Below are 20,000 nucleotides of genomic sequence, written 5' to 3' on the forward strand. Positions count from 1 at the left end.
GGTAGTGGGGTGATAAGGTGATGTTGGGGTAGTGGGGTGATGTAGGGGTAGTGGGGTGATAAGGTGATGTAGGGGTAGTGGGGGTAATGTAGGGGTAGTGGGGTGATTAGGTGATGTAAAACACTAGTGGGGTGATGTAGGGGTAGTGGGGTGATAAGGTGATGTTGGGGTAGTGGGGTGATGTAGGGGTAGTGGGGTGATAAGGTGATCCAACCCTGGGGTAGTGGGGACTTAAATGTAATGTACTCCAACCCTGGGTAGTGGGGTGATAAGGTGATGTAGGGGTAGTGGGGTGATGTAGGGGTAGTGGGGTGATAAGGTGATGTAGGGGTGCAAGGTGATGTAGGGGTAGTGGGGTGATAAGGTGATGTAGGGTTAGTGGGGTGATAAGGTGATGTAGGGGTAGTGGGGTGATGTAGGGTTAGTGGGGTGATAAGGTGATGATGTAGTGGGGTGGTAGGGGTAGGGGTGATGTAGGGGTAGTGGGGTGATTAGGTGATGTAGGGTTAGTGGGGTGATAAGGTGATGTAGGGGTAGTGGGGTGATAAGGTGATGTAGGGGTAGTGGGGTGATGTAGGGGTAGTGGGGTGATAAGGTGATGTAGGGGTAGTGGGGTGATAAGGTGATGTAGGGGTAGTGGGGTGATAAGGTGATGTAGGGGTAGTGGGGTGATGTAGGGTTAGTGGGGTGATAAGGTGATGTAGGGGTAGTGGGGTGATTAGGTGATGTAGGGATAGTGGGGTGATGTAGGGATAGTGGGGTGATAAGGTGATGTAGGGGTAGTGGGGTGATGTAGGGGTAGTGGGGTGATAAGGTGATGTAGGGGTAGTGGGGTGATGTAGGGGTAGTGGGGTGATAAGGTGATGTAGGGGTAGTGGGGTGATGTAGGGGTAGTGTGGTGAAAAGGTGATGTAAGGGTAGTGGGGTGATAAGGTGATGTAGGGGTAGTGGGGTGATAAGGTGATGTAGGGGTAGTGGGGTGATAAGGTGATGTAGGGGTAGTGGGGTGATGTAGGGTTAGTGGGGTGATAAGGTGATGTAGGGGTAGTGGGGTGATTAGGTGATGTAGGGATAGTGGGGTGATGTAGGGATAGTGGGGTGATCCTCTTCTGGTGATGTAGGGGTAGTGGGGTGATGTAGGTTCATAGTGGGGTGATAAGGTGATGTAGGGGTAGTGAAACTGGGGTGATGTAGGGGTAGTGGGGTGATAAGGGTGATGTAGGGGTAGTGGGGTGATGTAGGGGTAGTGTGGTGATAAGGTGATGTAAGGGTAGTGGGGTGATAAGGTGATGTAGGGGTAGTGGGGTGATAAGGTGATGTAGGGGTAGTGGGGTGATAAGGTGATGTAGGGGTAGTGGGGTGATGTCTGGGTAGTGGGGAGATGTAGGGTTAGTGGGGTGATAAGGTGATGTAGGGTTAGTGGGGTGATAAGGTGATGTAGTGGTAGTGGGGTGATAAGGTGATGTAGGGGTAATGCGGTGATAAGGTGATGTAGGGGTAGTGGGGTGATAAGGTGATGTAGGGGTAGTGGGGTGATAAGGTGATGTAGGGGTAGTGGGATGGTAAGGTGATGTAGTGGGGTGATAAGGTGATGTAGGGGTAGTGGGGTGATAAGGTGATGTAGGGGTAGTGGGGTGATGTAGGGGTAGTGGGGTGATAAGGTGATGTAGGGTTAGTGGGGTGATAAGGTGATGTAGGGGTAGTGGGGTGATGTCTGGGTAGTGGGGAGATGTAGGGTTAGTGGGGTGATAAGGTGATGTAGGGTTAGTGGGGTGATAAGGTGATGTAGGGGTAGTGGGGTGATAAGGTGATGTAGGGGTGATGGGGTGATAAGGTGATGTAGGGGTAGTGGGGTGATAAGGTGATAAGGTGATGTAGGGGTAGTGGGGTGATGTACTGGGGGTAGTGGGGTGATAAGGTGATGTAGAGGAGTGGGGTGATAAGGTGATGTAGGGGTAGTGGGGTGATAAGGTGATGTATCAAATCAAAGTGGGGTGATGTAGGGGTAGTGGGCTGATATCAAGGTGATGTAGGCCTAAAACCCCAAACAGCAAACAATGGGTGATGTAGGGGTAGTGGGGTGATAAGGTGATGTAGGGGTAGTGGGGTGATAAGGTGGTAGGGTAGTGGGGTGATTAGGTGATGTAGGGGGGTTATAAAGGTGACCAAGGGTTCAAATGGGGTGATAAGGTGATGTAGGGGTAGTGGGGTTGAAATAAGGTGATGTAGGGGACTGGGGTGATAAGGTGATGTAGGGGTAGTGGGGTGATGTAGGGGTAGTGGGGTGATAAGGTGATGTAGGGGTAGTGGGGTGATGTCTGGGGTAGTGGGGTGATAAGGTGATGTAGGGGTAGTGGGGTGATGTAGGGGTAGTGGGGTGATTAGGTGATGTAGGGGTGATAAGGTGATGTCAGGGGTAGTGGGGTGATAAGGTGATGTAGGGTTAGTGGGGTGATAAGGTGATGTAGGGGTAGTGGGGTGATAAGGTGATGTAGGGGTAGTGGGGTGATGTAGGGGTAGTGGGGTGATAAGGTGATGTAGGGGTAGTGGGGTGATAAGGTGATGTAGGGGTAGTGGGGTGATGTAGGGATAGTGGGGTGATTAGGTGATGTAGGGGTAGTGGGGTGATAAGGTGATGTAGGGGTAGTGGGGTGATAAGGTGATGTAGGGGTAGTGGGGTGATAAAGGTGATGTAGGGGTAGTGGGGTGATGTAGGGGTAGTGGGGTGATAAGGTGATGTAGGGGTAGTGGGGTGATGTGATGTAGGGGTAGTGGGGTGATAAGGTGATGTAGGGGTAGTGGGGTGATGTAGGGGTAGTGGGGTGATAAGGTGATGTAGGGGTAGTGGGGTGATAAGGTGATGTAGGGGTAGTGGGGTGATAAGGTGATGTAGGGGTAGTGGGGTGATGTAGGGGTAGGGGTAGTGGGGTGATAAGGTGATGTAGGGTTAGTGGGGTGATAAGGTGATGTAGGGGTAGTGGGGTGATGTCTGTGAGTGGGGTATGTAGGGTTAGTGGGGTGATAAGGTGATGTAGGGTTAGTGGGGTGATAAGGTGATGTAGGGGTAGTGGGGTGATAAGGTGATGTAGGGGTAGTGGGGTGATAAGGTCATGTAGGGGTAGTGGGGTGATAAGGTGATGTAGGGGTAGTGGGGTGATAAGGTGATGTAGGGGTAGTGGGGTGATGTAAGGTGATGTAGGGGTAGTGGGGTGATAAGGTGATGTAGGGGTAGTGGGGTGATAAGGTGATGTAGGGGTAGTGGGGTGATGTAGGGGTAGTGGGGTGATAAGGTGATGTAGGGTTAGTGGGGTGATAAGGTGATGTAGGGGTAGTGATGATGGGGTATGGGGAGATGTAGGGTTAGTGGGGTGATAAGGTGATGTAGGGTTAGTGGGGTGATAAGGTGATGTAGGGGTAGTGGGGTGATAAGGTGATGTAGGGGTAGTGGGGTGATAAGGTGATGTAGGGGTAGTGGGGTGATAAGGTGATGTAGGGGTAGTGGGGTGATAAGGTGATGTAGGGGTAGTGGGGTGATAAGGTGATGTAGGGGTAGTGGGGTGATAAGGTGATGTAGGGGTAGTGGGGTGATGTAGGGGTAGTGGGGTGATAAGGTGATGTAGGGGTAGTGGGGTGATGTAGGGGTAGTGGGGTGATAAGGTGATGTAGGGGTAGTGGGGTGATAAGGTGATGTAGGGGTAGTGGGGTGATAGGGGTGAGTGGGGTGATAAGGTGATGTAGGGTTAATGGGGTGATAAGGTGATGTAGGGGTAGTGGGGTGATAAGGTGATGTAGGGGTAGTGGGGTGATAAGGTGATGTAGGGGTAGTGGGGTGATAAGGTGATGTAGGGGTAGTGGGGTGATAAGGTGATGTAGGGGTAGTGGGGTGATAAGGTGATGTAGGGGTAGTGGGTGATAAGGTGATGTAGGGGTAGTGGGGTGATAAGGTGATGTAGGGGTAGTGGGGTGATAAGGTGATGTAGGGGTAGTGGGGTGATAAGGTGATGTAGGGGTAGTGGGGTGATAAGGTGATGTAGGGGTAGTGGGGTGATAAGGTGATGTAGGGGTAGTGGGGTGATAAGGTGATGTAGGGGGTGATGTAGGGGTAGTGGGGTGATGTAGGGGTAGTGGGGTGATGAAGGTGATGTAGGGGTAGTGGGGTGATGTAGGGGTAGTGGGGTGATAAGGTGATGTAGGGGTAGTGGGGTGATAAGGTGATGTAGGGGTAGTGGGGTGATAAGGTGATGTAGGGGTAGTGGGGTGATAAGGTGATGTAGGGGTAGTGGGGTGATAAGGTGATGTAGGGGTAGTGGGGAGATGTAGGGTTAGTGGGGTGATAAGGTGTTGTAGGGTTAGTGGGGTGATACGGTGATGTAGGGGTAGTGGGGTGATAAGGTGATGTAGGGGTAATGGGGTGATAAGGTGATGTAGGGGTAGTGGGGTGATAAGGTGATGTAGGGGTAGTGGGGTGATAAGGTGATGTAGGGGTAGTGGGGTGATAAGGTGATGTAGGGGTAGTGGGGTGATGTAGTGGGGTGATAAGGTGATGTAGGGGTAGTGGGGTGATAAGGTGATGTAGGGGTAGTGGGTTGATAAGGTGATGTAGGGGTAGTGGGGATGATGATGTAGGGTAGTGGTTGATGTAGGGGTAGTGGGGTGATACGGTTATGTAGGGGTAGTGGGGTGATGTAGGGGTAGTGGGGTGATAAGGTGATGTAGGGTAGTGGGGTTATAAGGTGATGTAGGGCTAGTGGGGTGATAAGGTGATGTAGGGGTAGTGGGGTGATAAGGTGATGTAGGGATAATGGGGTGATAAGGTGATGTAGGGGTAGTGGGGTGATAAGGTGATGTAGGGGTAGTGGGGTGATGTAGTGGGGTGATAAGGTGATGTAGGGGTAGTGGGGTGATAAGGTGATGTAGGGGTAGTGGGTTGATAAGGTGATGTAGGGGTAGTGGGTGATAAGGTGATGTAGGGGTAGTGGGGTGATAAGGTGATGTAGGGGTAGTGGGGTGATAAGGTGATGTAGGGGTAGTGGGGTGATGTAGGGGTAGTGGGGTGATAAGGTGATGTAGGGGTAGTGGGGTGATAAGGTGATGTAGGGGTAGTGGGGTGATAAGGTGATGTAGGGGTAGTGGGGTGATAAGGTGATGTAGGGGTAGTGGGGTGATAAGGTGATGTAGGGGTAGTGGGGTGATAAGGTGATGTAGGGGTAGTGGGGTGATGTAGGGGTAGTGGGGTGATAAGGTGGTAGGGGTAGTGGGGTGATTAGGTGATGTAGGGTTAGTGGGGTGATAAGGTGATGTAGGGGTAGTGGGGTGATAAGGTGATGTAGGGGTAGTGGGGTGATGTAGGGGTAGTGGGGTGATAAGGTGATGTAGGGGTAGTGGGTGATAAGGTGATGTAGGGGTAGTGGGGTGATAAGGTGATGTAGGGGTAGTGGGGTGATGTAGGGGTAGTGGGGTGATAAGGTGATGTAGGGGTAGTGGGGTGATAAGGTGATGTAGGGGTAGTGGGGTGATAAGGTGATGTAGGGGTAGTGGGGTGATAAAGGTGATGTAGGGGTAGTGGGGTGATGTAAGGTGATGTAGGGGTAGTGGGGGATAAGGTGATGTAGGGGTAGTGGGGTGAGGTGATGTGATGGGTTAGTGGGGTGATAAGGTGATGTAGGGGTAGTGGGGTGATAAGGTGATGTAGGGGTAGTGGGGTGATAAGGTGATGTAGGGGTAGTGGGGTGATAAGGTGATGTAGGGTTAGTGGGGTGATAAGGTGATGTAGGGGTAGTGGGGTGATAAGGTGATGAGGGGTAGTGGGGTGATAAGGTGATGTAGGGGTAATGGGTGATAAGGTGATGTAGGGGTAGTGGGGTGATAAGGTGATGTAGGGGTAGTGGGGTGATAAGGTGATGTAGGGGTAGTGGGGTGATGTAGGGGTAGTGGGATGGTAAGGTGATGTAGTGGGGTGATAAGGTGATGTAGGGGTAGTGGGGTGATAGGGGTAGGTGATGTGATGTAGGGTTAGTGGGGTGATAAGGTGATGTAGGGGTAGTGGGGATGATGTAGGGATGTAGGGTAGTGGGGTGATAAGGTGATGTAGGGTTAGTGGGGTGATAAGGTGATGTAGGGGTAGTGGGGTGATAAGGTGATGTAGGGGTAGTGGGGTGATAAGGTGATGTAGGGGTAGTGGGGTGATAAGGTGATGTAGGGGTAGGGGGGGTGATGTAGGGGTAGTGGGGTGATAAGGTGATGTAGGGGTAGTGGGGTGATAAGGTGATGTAGGGGTAGTGGGGTGATAAGGTGATGTAGGGGTAGTGGGGTGATAAGGTGATGTAGGGGTAGTGGGTGGGGTGATGTAGGGGTAGTGGGGTGATAAGGTGATGTAGGGGTAGTGGGGTGATGTAGGGGTAGTGGGGTGATAAGGTGATGTAGGGGTAGTGGGGTGATAGGGGTGAGTGGGGTGATTAGGTGATGTAGGGGTGCAAAGGTGATGTAGGGGTAGTGGGGTGATAAGGTGATGTAGGGTTAGTGGGGTGATAAGGTGATGTAGGGGTAGTGGGGTGATAAGGTGATGTAGGGTTAGTGGGGTGATAAGGTGATGTAGGGGTAGTGGGGATGATAGTAGGGTGATGTAGGGGTAGTGGGGTGATTAGGTGATGTAGGGGTAGTGGGGTGATGTAGGGGTAGTGGGGTGATAAGGTGATGTAGGGGTAGTGGGGTGATAAGGTGATGTAGGGGTAGTGGGGTGATAAGGTGATGTAGGGGTAGTGGGGTGGTGATGATAAGGTGATGTAGGGGTAGTGGGGTGATGTAGGGGTAGTGGGGTGATAAGGTGATGTAGGGGTAGTGGGGTGATGTAGGTGGTAGTGGGGTGATTAGGTGATGTAGGGGTAGTGGGTGATGTAGGGGTAGTGGGTTGATTAGGTGATGTAGGGGTAGTGGGGTGATAAGGTGATGTAGGGGTAGTGGGGTGATAAGGTGATGTAGGGGTAGTGGGGTGATGTAGGGGTAGTGGGGTGATAAGGTGATGTAGGGGTGGGGTGGGTGATGTAGGGGTAGTGGGGTGATAAGGTGATGTAGGGGTAGTGGGGTGATGTAGGGGTAGTGGGGTGATAAGGTGATGTAGGGTTAGTGGGGTGATAAGGGGTGATGTAGGGGTAGTGGGGTGATAAGGTGATGTAGTGGGGTGATAAGGTGATGTAGGGGTAATGGGGTGATAAGGTGATGTAGGGTTAGTGGGGTGATAAGGTGATGTAGGGGTAGTGGGGTGATAAGGTGATGATAGGGGTTAGTGGGTGATAAGGTGATGTAGGGTTAGTGGGGTGATAAGGTGATGTAGGGGTAGTGGGGTGATAAGGTGATGTAGGGGTAGTGGGGTGATGTAGGGGTAGTGGGGTGATAAGGTGATGTAGGGGTAGTGGGGTGATAAGGTGATGTAGGGGTAGTGGGTTGATAAGGTGATGTAGGGGTAGTGGGGTGATAAGGTGATGTAGGGGTAGTGGGGTGATAAGGTGATGTAGGGGTAGTGGGGTGATGTAGGGGTAGTGGGGTGATAAGGTGATGTAGGGTTAGTGGGGTGATAAGGTGATGTAGGGGTAGTGGGGTGATAAGGTGATGTAGGGGTAGTGGGGTGATAAGGTGATGTAGGGTTAGTGGGGTGATAAGGTGATGTAGGGGTAGTGGGGTGATAAGGTGATGTAGGGGTGAGTGGGGTGATAAGGTGATGTAGGGGTAGTGGGGTGATAGGTGATGTTGGGGTAGTGGGGTGATGTAGGGGTAGTGGGGTGATAAGGTGATGTAGGGGTAGTGGGGTGATAAGGTGATGTAGGGGTAGTGGGGTGATGTAGGGGTAGTGGGGTGATAAGGTTATGTAGGGGTAGTGGGGTGATGTAGGGGTGGTGGGGTGATAAGGTGATGTAGGGGTAGTGGGGTTATAAGGTGATGTAGGGGTAATGGGGTGATAAGGTGATGTAGGGGTGATAAGGTGATGTAGGGTTAATGGGGTGATAAGGTGATGTAGGGGTAGTGGGGTGATAAGGTGATGTAGGGGTAGTGGGGTGATAAGGTGATGTAGGGGTTGTGGGGTGATAAGGTGATGTAGGGGTAGTGGGGTGATAAGGTGATGTAGGGGTAGTGGGGTGATAAGGTGATGTAGGGGTAGTGGGGTGATAAGGTGATGTAGGGGTAGTGGGTGATAAGGTGATGTAGGGTAGTGGGGCTGATGTAGGGGTAGTGGGGTGATAAGGTTATGTAGGGGTAGTGGGTGGGTGATGTAGGGGTAGTGGGGTGATAAGGTGATGTAGGGGTAGTGGGGTGATACGGTGATGTAGGGGTAGTGGGGTGATGTAGGGGTAGTGTGGTGGGTGATGTAGGGGCTAATGGGGTGATAAGGTGATGTAGGGGTAGTGGGGAGATGTGATGTAGGGGTAGTGGGGTGATAAGGTGATGTAGGGGTAGTGGGGTGATAAGGTGATGTAGGGGTAGTGGGGTGATAAGGTGATGTAGGGGTAGTGGGGTGATAAGGTGATGTAGGGGTAGTGGGGTGATAAGGTGATGTAGGGGTAGTGGGGAGATGTAGGGGTTAGTGGGGTGATAAGGTGTTGTAGGGTTAGTGGGGTGATAAGGTGATGTAGGGGTAGTGGGGTGATAAGGTGATGTAGGGGTAGTGGGGTGATAAGGTGATGTAGGGGTAGTGGGGTGATAAGGTGATGTAGGGGTAGTGGGGTGGGTGATGTAGGGGTAGTGGGGTGATAAGGTGATGTAGGGGTAGTGGGGTGATAAGGTGATGTAGGGGTAGTGGGTTGATAAGGTGATGTAGGGGTAGTGGGTGATAAGGTGATGTAGGGTAGTGGGGCTGATGTAGGGGTAGTGGGGTGATAAGGTTATGTAGGGGTAGTGGGGAGATGTAGGGGTAGTGGGGTGATAAGGTTATGTAAGGGTAGTGGGGTTATAAGGTGATGTAGGGCTAATGGGGTGATAAGGTGATGTAGGGGTAGTGGGGTGATAAGGTGATGTAGGGGTAATGGGGTGATAAGGTGATGTAGGGGTAGTGGGGTGATAAGGTGATGTAGGGGTAGTGGGGTGATAAGGTGATGTAAGGGTAGTGGGGTGATAAGGTAATGTAGGGGTAGTGGGGTGATGTAGGGGTAGTGGGGTGATAAGGTGATGTAGGGGTAGTGGGGTGATAAGGTGATGTAGGGGTAGTGGGTGATAAGGTGATGTAGGGTAGTGGGGCTGATGTAGGGGTAGTGGGGTGATAAGGTTATGTAGGGGTAGTGGGGAGATGTAGGGGTAGTGGGGTGATAAGGTGATGTAGGGGTAGTGGGGTGATACGGTGATGTAGGGGTAGTGGGGTGATGTAGGGGTAGTGTGGTGATAAGGTGATGTAGGGCTAATGGGGTGATAAGGTGATGTAGGGGTAGTGGGGAGATGTAGGGGTAGTGGGGTGATAAGGTGATGTAGGGTTAGTGGGGTGGTAAGGTGATGTAGGGTTAGTGGGGTGGTAAGGTGATGTAGGGTTAGTGGGGTGATGAGGTGATGTAGGGGTAGTGGGGTGATAAGGTGATGTAGGGGTAGTGGGGGATAAGGTGATGAGGGTTAGTGGGGTGATAAGGTGATGTATGTAGGGGTAGTGGGGTGATAAGGTGATGTAGGGGTAGTGGGGTGATAAGGTGATGTAGGGGTAGTGGGGTAGGGGAGTGGGGTGGTAAGGTGATGTAGGGGTAGTGGGGTGATAAGGTGATGTAGGGGTAGTGGGGTGATAAGGTGATGTAGGGGTAGTGGGGTGGTAAGGTGATGTAGGGGTAGTGGGGTGAAGTTTATATGACATTACCACTCCTTATCCGCCATTTGTGATTTTGTTCTGCATTATTTTGTCCGTTTAGTGACATTTCAGCGACTAAAGTGAGCTATACAGGCCGTGTCAGAGTCCAACAGGTTGCATCATGTTAGAGGAGAGGTAAATATAACACAGCTTTTTTTTACAGGACGAAAATCGTTGTGTCGACCAAGTTCAGTCAATACGGATGGGTGTGTGTCTGTTGTGTGTTGTGTGTATATCGGTGTCTAATGAGTTCCTATTGTTATTGTATTGTAGTCCTCATGACATATCACCATGACTACAGGCTCAGTGGTAACCCATCGGGCCTTGCCTGGCTTATTCAAATGACACTGTACTTTTAGTGCTGAGTCATGGTGTGTTTCGGGCTCACGTTGCTGCTCTGAAAAAATAAAACATCTGTAGCCTGATTACTTTCGGACCGAGGCGTTACGTCTGTGATACTGTACGTGTGTTACGGACGGCGTTACAAGCTACTGTACTGAGTTCGCTCGGCGCTGTGATAACATCATCGTCATCCTGTCGAAGTCCTTTGGTTATGACATTTGGCATTTGCAAATGATTTCCTGGTGTCACTAGTACAGGCTTGGTAAGCTCTCCGACGCGTCCAACTGTCGAATGGAGAAACAGAAGAGTGAATGAGAGGGAGAGAGGCGTGGATTCTGCATCATATCGGTGGGTTTTAAAGTCTTAAAAAGACACAAAGTTGATAAGAGAGGTCCTACATGGCTCTACAATAATCAAGAAACACACACACACACACACACACACACACACACACACACACACACACACACACACACACACACACACACACACACACACACACACACACACACACACACACACACACACACACACACACACACACACACTCCTGAGCCAATCTTTCTAGTTGTCTTCAGGAGTTATTTTTGTGAATAGTCTCCTTCTCCTTGGTTTGATAGCTAACTGGAGACTTATCATTGGAGAAAGTGAGACATTACATTTAATTACCACTAAGATTACAAGGAATATTAATTTGATGATTTTGGTTTCAAACGAATTTCCTGGATTTCTACTTAGCATAGATTTATGTTCCCTACTCGGTCTATCGATTTGATAGCATGTCGAATCTATGTGAATCAATTCTATGAATTTACAGTTCACCTTTCTGTTTTCTTTAATTCTGTAACAGGGCATATTGTGATCATGTGTTCAAGCTAATCAACATTTATTTAAGCTAAACAATACAATGAAATGTCTACTAGCAATTAAGCTCTCCTCACAAACTGTGCAATGATATCAAGCTGTATGTATGTATTTACATTAGACTGTAGCCTACTAATAGCTATACCATAGAGTTGTAGTCCTATTAGACTAATGATTGTTTATTTGTTCCTGAACTGGCCGAACAGCAGACCTATCCTTCAGCCATCCTTCAGCTATCCTTCAGCCATCCTTTAGTTATCCTCAGCTATTCTTCAGCCATCCTTTAGTTATCCTCAGCTATCCTTCAGACATCCTTTAGTTATCCTCAGCTATACTTCAGCCATCCTTCAGCCATCCTTCAGCTATCCTTCAGCCATCCTTCAGCTATCCTTCAGCCATCCTTCAGCTATCCTTCAGCTATCCTTCAGCCATCCTTCAGTTATCCTCAGCTATCCTTCAGCCATCCTTTAGTTATCCTCAGCTATCCTTCAGCCATCCTTTAGTTATCCTCAGCTATCCTTCAGCCATCCTTCAGTTATCCTCAGCTATCCTTCAGCCATCCTTTAGTTATCCTCAGCTATTCTTCAGCTATCCTTCAGCCATCCTTCAGCTATCCTTCAGCCATCCTTTAGTTATCCTCAGCTATCCTTCAGCCATCCTTCAGCTATCCTTCAGCCATCCTTCAGCTATCATTCAGCTATCCTTCAGCCATCCTTTAGTTATCCTCAGCTATCCTTCAGCCATCCTTTAGTTATCCTCAGCTATTCTTCAGCTATCCTTCAGCCATCCTTTAGTTATCCTCAGCTATCCTTCAGCCATCCTTTAGTTATCCTCAGCTATCCTTCAGCCATCCTTTAGTTATCCTCAGCTATCCTTCAGCTATCCTTCAGCCATCCTTTAGTTATCCTCAGCTATCCTTCAGCCATCCTTTAGTTATCCTCGGCCATCCTTCAGCTATCCTTCAGCCATCCTTCAGCTATCCTTCAGCCATCCTTCAGCTATACTTCAGCCATCCTTCAGCTATCCTTCAGCCATCTGAAGTTCTGAATACATGTTCCCATGAAACTGATGGAGATCAAATCAAGGGACTGGCAGTTGGGACATTTTTTCACCCGGTAAAACGTGAAAAATTATCGTTCATGATTGTCAGTAAGGATAGCCTATTAGGTAGCCTATGGCTAACTTGGGTGTATTAGGCGATTAAAAATATCAAATATGTTCTTTAGATAATAATGTTCTGGACATTGCAATTGGATAATGCATTTGACGCATATTCCATTATGACAATATTCAACTTTGATTGAAGAAATTATGATGTCATTTTTTGTTTTGTTTTATGGTATCCCTCACCTAAAAACATTGTACTACACCAGTGGCATCAACAACTCAATAACTGTTGTTCCTCTATCATAGTGCTCATTATACTGTAATTACACAGGCAATGAAAGGTTATTAAGTTATCCACAAAGTACATAACTACAGTGTATGTGAGTTTGCTTTGCCGGCAGTATTTATGTAGGACAGGTTGGTATCTCTAGACTGGTATGAGATGACACACTCATTTTTCATCTAAAGATTTTAGTGCAATACCTTTGGACTGAAACGCTAGGTTCGGGGGTTTAGTTTGGTCTGAAACCCTAGCTCCGGGGGTTTAGTTTGGTCTGAAACCCTAGCTTCAGGCTTTAGTTTGGTCTGAAACCCTGGCTCCGGGGGTTTAGTTTGGTCTGAAACCCTGGCTCCGGGGGTTAAGTTTGGTCTGAAACCCTGGCTTCAGGCTTTAGTTTGGTCTGAAACCCTAGCTTCAGGGTTTAGTTTGGTCTGAAACCCTAGCTTCAGGTGTTTAGTTTGGTCTGAAACCCTAGCTTTAGGTTTAGTTTGGTCTGAAACCCTGGCTCCGGGTGTTTAGTTTGGTCTGAAACCCTGGCTCCGGGTGTTTAGTTTGGTCTGAAACCCTAGCTTCAGGTGTTTAGTTTGGTCTGAAACCCTAGCTTTAGGTTTAGTTTGGTCTGAAACCCTGGCTCTGGGTGTTTAGTTTGGTCTGAAACCCTGGCTCCGGGTGTTTAGTTTGGTCTGAAACCCTGGCTCCGGGTGTTTAGTTTGGTCTGAAACCCTGGCTCCGGGTGTTTAGTTTGGTCTGAAACCCTAGCTTCAGGGTTTAGTTTGGTCTGAAACCCTAGCTTCAGGTGTTTAGTTTGGTCTGAAACCCTAGCTTTAGGTTTAGTTTGGTCTGAAACCCTGGCTCCGGGTGTTTAGTTTGGTCTGAAACCCTGGCTCCGGGTGTTTAGTTTGGTCTGAAACCCTAGCTTCAGGTGTTTAGTTTGGTCTGAAACCCTAGCTTTAGGTTTAGTTTGGTCTGAAACCCTGGCTCTGGGTGTTTAGTTTGGTCTGAAACCCTGGCTCCGGGTGTTTAGTTTGGTCTGAAACCCTGGCTCCGGGTGTTTAGTTTGGTCTGAAACCCTGGCTCCGGGTGTTTAGTTTGGTCTGAAACCCTAGCTTCAGGGTTTAGTTTGGTCTGAAACCCTAGCTTCAGGTGTTTAGTTTGGTCTGAAACCCTAGCTTTAGGTTTAGTTTGGTCTGAAACCCTGGCTCCGGGTGTTTAGTTTGGTCTGAAACCCTGGCTCCGGGTGTTTAGTTTGGTCTGAAACCCTAGCTTCAGGTGTTTAGTTTGGTCTGAAACCCTAGCTTTAGGTTTAGTTTGGTCTGAAACCCTGGCTCTGGGTGTTTAGTTTGGTCTGAAACCCTGGCTCCGGGTGTTTAGTTTGGTCTGAAACCCTAGCTTAAGGGTTTAGTTTGGTCCGAAACCCTAACCGAAAGGTTCCTGGTTTGAATACTTGAGCCGTCAAGGTGAAAAATGAGTTGATGTATCCTTGAGCCAGGCACTTAACCCTAATTTTGCTCAAGGGGCGCCATACCTCTGTGGCTGACCCTGTGAAACAACACATTTCACTGCACCTATCTGGTGTATGTGACAATAAAACATTTTTTTTTCAGGCCGTATGTGAAGCCTATATTCAAGGAAAACAAACAAATCTTCCCCTTGAATTTGCACATATGGATCTGATAGCCAATGCGATGCCCCTCCCCCCACCGATTCCATTCCAATTCACATCTAGGGAACAATCTTCAGCAATTCAACTTTTATTGCCTACTTTTCCAAAATGGAACGTTTCACTTTCCTCCTGAGGAAAACAACTAGGAGAATGTCCTGGAGGTTTAGCCCTTCTTATCTCCTCAGATCATAAGAAATATAAAATGCTATTACCACCGAATGACCAATATCAGAATCAATGACAGGTTATCTGACACACAGATTGAATTCTCCAACTCACTATTCCCTGTGGAAGTTATCCAATGAAGAGCGATGGCTGGTCATGTTGATGTTCTGATGCATCTCTGAGGCTGACAGTATTGATGACAGGATATTGATGTGGTGTAATATTTGAGTGACGGTAGGGCCTGTCATTCATCCCTCCTCCTTCTTCTGGTCTACCTGGCGTACTTATGAGTCCCTGTCTGTCTGCATGTCTGCCTCTCTCTCTGTCTGTCTCTCTGCCTGCCTATCTGTCCTTCTGTCTGTCTGTCTGTCTGTCTGTCTGTCTGTCTGTCTGTCTGTCTGTCTGTCTGTCTGTCTGTCTGTCTGTCTGTCTGTCTGTCTGTCTGTCTGTCTGTCTGCATGTCGGCCTCTCTCTCTGTCTGTCTCTCTGCCTGCCTATCTGTCCTTCTGTCTCTCTGTATGCCTGTCTGTCTGTCTGTCTGTCTGTCTGTCTGTCTGTCTGTCTGTCTGTCTGTCTGTCTGTCTGTCTGTCTGTCTGCCTGTCTGTCTATCTGTCTCTCTGTATGTCATAGTGTTATAGTGTTGTAATGTCATAGTGTTATAGTGTTATAGTGTTGTAGTGTTATAGTGTTATAGTGTCATAGTGTCATAGTGTCATAATGTTATAGTGTCATAGTGTCATAATGTTATAGTGTCATAGTGTTATAGTGTTATAGTGTTATAGTGTTGTAGTGTCATAGTGGTATAGTGTCATAGTGTTATAATGTTGTAGTGTTATAGTGTTATAATGTTATAGTGTCATAGTGTTATAGTGTTATAGTGTTGTAGTGTTATAGTGTCATAGTGTTATAGTGGTATAGTGTCATAGTGTTATAGTGTCATAGTGTTATAGTGTCATAGTGTTATAGTGTCATAGTGTTATAGTGTTATAGTGTCATAGTGTTATAGTGTTGTAGTGTCATAGTGTTATAGTGTCATAGTGTTATAGTGTTATAGTGTTGTAGTGTTGTAGTGTTGTAGTGTTAAAGTGTTATAGTGTCATAGTGTTATAGTGTCATAGTGTTATAGTGTCATAGTGTCATAGTGTTGTAGTGTTATAGTGTTATGTTATAGTGTTATAGTGTTATAGTATTGTAGTGTTATAGTGTTATGTTATAGTGTTATAGTGTTATAGTGTTGTAGTGTTGTAGTGTTATAGTGTTATAGTGTTATAGTGTTATAGTGTTATAGTGTTATAGTGTTGTAGTGTCATAGTGTTATAGTGTTATAGTGTTGTAGTGTTATAGTGTTATAGTGTTGTAGTGTTATAATGTTATAGTGTTATAGTGTTGTAGTGTTATAATGTCATAGTGTCATAGTGTTATAGTGTTGTAGTGTCATAGTGTTATAGTGTTATAGTGTTATAGTGTTGTAGTGTTATAGTGTTATAGTGTTGTAGTGTCATAATGTCAGTGTTGTAGTGTTGTAGTGTTGTAGTGTTATAATGTTATAGTGTTATAGTGTTATAGTGTTGTAGTGTTATAATGTCATAGTGTTATAGTGTTGTAGTGTCATAGTGTTATAGTGTTATAGTGTTATAGTGTTGTAGTGTTATAGTGTTATAGTGTTATAGTGTTGTAGTGTTATAATGTTATAGTGTTGTAGTGTTGTAGTGTTATAATGTCATAGTGTCATAGTGTTATAGTGTCATAGTGTCATAGTGTTGTAATGTTATAGTGTTATAGTGTTGTAGTATATAGGTTGAATCCCAAAACCAGCTGTACTGTGAAAGCCTCAAGGTCTGAAGTTGTGAACTATCGGCTTGTTCTAGTTCACCTCAGGTAACAGAACTAACTCAAACCTGCTCACCAAGCAGAGATCTGAAGTTCAAACAGGTGTTTTCATCTTTCCATCAGTACCCAGGCCGCGTGAGCTTGGGAGTGGGCCAGGTACTACAAATGCTGATACTGTTTGTTTAACAGGACGGTTCAGTTAACTCCTTTCATTATGTCACTGGCTCTCTCTTGTTCAGCAGAGCAACTCAGTTAGCCCAAGGCAGACCTGGGTTGGAAATGCTGTTGACTGCCTGGAGTGTCAGATTGGCTTTATTAACTCAGGCCAGTTCAATCAAGCACATATATTTTTATTTTATTTTATTAAGGGTCTGTTTTAGTCCTCATTTGGACAAACCTTCAAAGAGTCCAGAACAGCTATGTATTAGATTGAAATGGTTCTTAAGTATGAATTGAGTTTATATATTGAAAGGTTTCTGGTTTGCTCAGATAAGTTATTACATTTCTTTATGGCTCTGAATCTAAATGTTATTTTGCCTATTTCTCTTTTCTGTCTGGACAACACATAGATGGTGGACAATCTATTCCTAGTATTTACTAAATGTCTGTCTCTTACCAACTGAATACTGTTCTGTCTGGACAACACATAGATGGCGGACAATCTATTCCTAGTATTTAATGAATGTCTGTCTCTTACCAACTGAATACCGTTGTGAATAGAGTTTGGCCGTTTTAAATGATGTACATGATAAAATAAAATAAATATAATTTTTTTCAATTATCTTGTTGATTTGACGACCAACCAAGAGCATTGAGCATGACTTCAACAGAAGAACCATATGTCCACCTTAAAACAATCCTTACTGCCTTGTTCTGTGCAATCTGCAACCTTTCCAATTTCACTTGCTGATATAAAGTATTTGAAATCATTTTTGAATCGTATTTCAACCCAGGTCTGCTTTCTTGCACATCGGCGCATCTCAGTTAAGCCTTAAGCCCAGTCTTAACACGAATGTTCTGTTCTGTCATCTCTGTCTCAGTTGTCAAAGACAAGACAGTGGAATATGTGCTCGTCTCAGCTGACCCCAAGACAGAATGTTTTAGCCTGAAAGGCTGCGGGTTCAACTGTTGTGACCCCGGTGTCATGTTGTCCGTTCTCAATCAACGGAAACAGATTTTACCTTTGCAAATATCCTCCCAATTCCTCCTTCTCAGTCATTTTAGCAATGTGCCTCTGGCGAAATACACCACTGAACATGTTGAAGTAATTCAGAACTTAATACATTTAGCTTCCGTGTACATAATACATTTCGCTTCCGTGTACATAATTCACACAAAGCCTCGTGACGATATGTTTGTGCTACACCTAAAATGTGTTTAATTCGATCTTGGCGGTTTTAGGAGGGTTTAATCAGAGAATTGCGTGGTTAATACCCGTAGATAAAAATCACATGGGATTAATGGGTCCTTTTCTCCCAAAGCCCAGAGAAAGGATATTTATTTGAATGTGCTGACTTCACAGAACTGGATGTGAAAACGTCATTCCTGGTAGGGATTCTTCCTGACACTCATGTCCAATGTGTTTTCAGAACACTACATATCCAGGAGACATGCAGAAAGCTGATCCAGGCAACTCTCTTTCCCGACAACCCAACAGGTGTCATTGAGGGGATTGGCTGAATCTGTGCACTAAATGAGCCAATGGAAGCCACTAGCTAAGTGATAGACCCGTTTCCTGACATTAGACTGTCTCTCTCTCTATCAAACAGTCCAAAGCCCTTTTGAAGCACGCTGTGTCCCTGACCTATCAGTCCTGGGTCATGTTTAGTAGGACACATCGTAGGAAAACATTTTTGCAACAGTAAAACTAAACTGTTGTTACTGAACAAGTAAAAAATAACCCTGTAACAGATATTGCGACTTGTTTCAGAGTTGCAGTGAATGTCAATGTGAGGAACAATGTGGTATAAAACATTTATAAAAAATGGAGAAAAAAAAGAGTAATTGTCTTTATATGTATTATTCGTTTCTTATTTCACAGTGATGTTTATATCATAATAATATCCGTAAGCACCACATAGTCTCTCAGGAAGAAAGATGGCCGCTGCCTTTAAGATGCACACGGGTCATTGAATCTTTCTTGCAGCTACACATTCTTCTGTTTCTCAGTAAAGACCAAAGCTGGAGGAAGAAAGACACCGTGTCCTTGCTTCTCTCTTTCTCTCTTTCACTAGCAGACGAACCCATTCGAGACTCGTCGATTAATTATTTACCCAGGCAAATAAATGCTAAAGCCTAGGGAAACATACAAACACACAGCCGGGAGAGAAATCCTGTATATACACACACACACACACACACACACACACACACACACACACACACACACACACACGCACGCACGCACGCACGCATGCACGCACACACTCACACACTCACACATGCACACGCACGCACACACACACACACACACTCTCACACACACACACACACACACACGCATGCACACACACCCACACTCTCACACACTCTTTCTTTACCACACACACACACACATCCAGTGAGAAATAGTGACAGATGCACGGAGTCACCATGGATACAGCTCAGGAGTCACCATGGATACAGCTCTGGAGTCACCATGGACAGAGAGGGCAACAGGAGTCACTATGGACAGAGAGGGCAACAGGAGTCACTATGGACAGAGAGGACAACAGGAGTCACTATGGACAGAGAGGACAACAGGAGTCACTATGGACAGAGAGGGCAACAGGAGTCACTATGGACAGAGAGGGCAACAGGAGTCACTATGGACAGAGAGGACAACAGGAGTCACTATGGACAGAGAGGACAACAGGAGTCACTATGGACAGAGAGGACAGCAGGAGTCACTATGGACAGAGAGGACAACAGGAGTCACTATGGACAGAGAGGACAACAGGAGTCACTATGGACAGAGAGGACAACAGGAGTCACTATGGACAGAGAGGACAACAGGTGTCACTATGGACAGAGAGGACAACAGGAGTCACTATGGACAGAGAGGACAACAGGAGTCACTATGGACAGAGATGACAACAGGAGTCACTATGGACAGAGAGGACAACAGGAGTCACTATGGACAGAGAGGACAACAGGAGTCACTATGGACAGAGGACAACAGAGTCACTATGGACAGAGAGGACAACAGGAGTCACTATGGACAGAGAGGACAACAGGAGTCACTATGGACAGAGAGGACTACAGGAGTCACTATGGACAGAGTGTCATGTTGGTCATTTATTATCATGTCTTGTCCCTGTGCTCCCCATTCTATTCGTTTCCCTCTGCTGGTCTTATTAGGTCACTATGGACATTTAGAGATCCTTTCCCCTGGACTATTTATTCCTTTGTGTTCCGTTCCTGTCCAGTTCCTTGAGTTCACTGATGTTTTTGCCTTCACAGAGAGCAGGACAACAGGAGTTACTGCATGGACAGAGAGGACATTCCCTGTTTGGACTTGAATAAACTCTGTTTCTGAGTCCTCTATCACCTGCATGGACAGAGAGGACAACAGGAGTTACTATGGACAGAGAGGACAACAGGAGTCACTATGGACAGAGAGGACAACAGGAGTCATTATGGACAGAGAGGACAACAGGAGTCACTATGGACAGAGAGGACAACAGGAGTCATTATGGACAGAGAGGACAACAGGAGTCACTATGGACAGAGAGGACAACAGGAGTTACTATGGACAGAGGTCAAGCCAAACTAAACCTGGACAATGTGGTTTGAATCCTCCCGATAAGAAAAGCCTTCACCAAAGCTGCCTATATGTCACAGGACAGATGACAAAATAACTATATTGAACTAAACGATCAATAGATTGAGACTTGAAAAGTGTGTGTCACAACATTAGTTACCCAGACAGTCTGGGATATAACCTTTCTGTCAG

General features: G+C 46.8%; 1 protein-coding gene across 3 annotated transcripts in view; it reads left to right on the plus strand.

Annotated features, from left to right (window-relative positions):
• The window catches only part of zgc:194930 (uncharacterized protein LOC557813 homolog), a 40,123-nt gene that overhangs the window by 7,291 nt on the left and 12,832 nt on the right, over positions 1 to 20,000 (plus strand). The window contains exon 1 of one of the 3 annotated variants that reach the window (XM_046328091.1): positions 10,228 to 10,504. The exons of the other annotated variants lie outside the window; for them this stretch is intronic. The gene's annotated coding sequence lies outside the window, so the exon portion shown is untranslated. Of the gene's footprint in view, positions 1 to 10,227; positions 10,505 to 20,000 lie in introns of those variants that run through there. 3 annotated transcript variants of the gene reach the window in all.

Source organism: Oncorhynchus gorbuscha, linkage group LG25, assembly GCF_021184085.1.
Source record: "Oncorhynchus gorbuscha isolate QuinsamMale2020 ecotype Even-year linkage group LG25, OgorEven_v1.0, whole genome shotgun sequence".
Lineage (NCBI taxonomy): Eukaryota > Metazoa > Chordata > Actinopteri > Salmoniformes > Salmonidae > Oncorhynchus > Oncorhynchus gorbuscha.